This window comes from Myotis yumanensis, unplaced genomic scaffold, assembly GCF_028538775.1.
Source record: "Myotis yumanensis isolate MYYU_CA2020_CCGP unplaced genomic scaffold, mMyoYum1.0.hap1 SCAF_16, whole genome shotgun sequence".
Classification (NCBI taxonomy): domain Eukaryota; kingdom Metazoa; phylum Chordata; class Mammalia; order Chiroptera; family Vespertilionidae; genus Myotis; species Myotis yumanensis.
The window spans coordinates 21,348,179-21,349,146 of NW_027223767.1; the positions used below are offsets into that span (position 1 = coordinate 21,348,179).

The following is a 968-nucleotide window of genomic DNA, read 5'->3' on the forward strand; positions in this document are numbered from 1 at the left end:
CGTGACCTGGCTGTTCAGCACTATTTTGTTAATTACACTTCCAGAGCCTCCAAACAAATTATTTTTAAAAAGAGGAAGAGGCAACGTGAGGGCTGCTGCACAGTCAGCAGAGCCACGATCCAGGCGGCAGCACACGTTCCAAGCTCTCCACCACCCCCCCGCCTGCCAGCCCGAGGCGGCCTGAGCCCAGCCCATGGCCCCAGCAGTAGTGCCATGGCCTGGTGGAACGCCGACCTCAACAACCTCATGGCAGATGGGACCTGTCAGGATGCGGCCATGTGGGCCATCAGGACTCGCCCTCTTTCTGGGCTGCCATCCCCTGGAAAACCATCAACATCACGCCAGCTGAGGTTGTGGTTCTAGCTGGCAAAGACCGGTCAAGTGTTTTTTCTGAATGGGCTGACAGTTGGGGATCAGAAATGACCTGTGATCTGGGACTCACTGCTGTAGGATGGGGAATGTATCATGTATATTCTTCATACCAAGAGCATCTGTGGACCCCCCACCTTCACCATCATTATTACCATGACTGCCAAGATGCTAGTCCTGCTGATGGGCAAAAAAGGTGTCCATGGTGGTATGATCAACAAGAAATGTTATGCAATGATCTCCCACCTCCAGTTCCCAGTACTGACCCCGCCTTTCCCTTCCCAACTCCCTTGCCCCTCCCCACACTGCTTCTGAACCCCTCTCCTTTCCATACACATACATACACCATGTTTATTTGGGGGGCCATTACCCCACACCCCTTATTACTTCCCAAAGCACAGGGGCTGAGGGCCAGGGCTGGATAGGCAGACACCTCTCCCTAGCCAATACCCCACCTGTGTGTGGTTGGAAAACTTTTTTTTTTCTGAATAAAAAAGTTTCCACTAAAAAAATACAGCCAGAATTTGTTTCTTTTCCTTGCAAACAGAGATTGCTAAGTGACACAGATGGGCTGAATCTAACAAGGTGACATTATATAG

General features: G+C 50.9%; 1 pseudogene; it reads left to right on the forward strand.

The window, feature by feature from the left end:
- The first annotated feature begins 213 nt into the window (after positions 1 to 213).
- Positions 214 to 684, forward strand: LOC138995001 (profilin-1 pseudogene; annotated as a pseudogene).
- Positions 685 to 968: the final 284 nt, after the last annotated feature.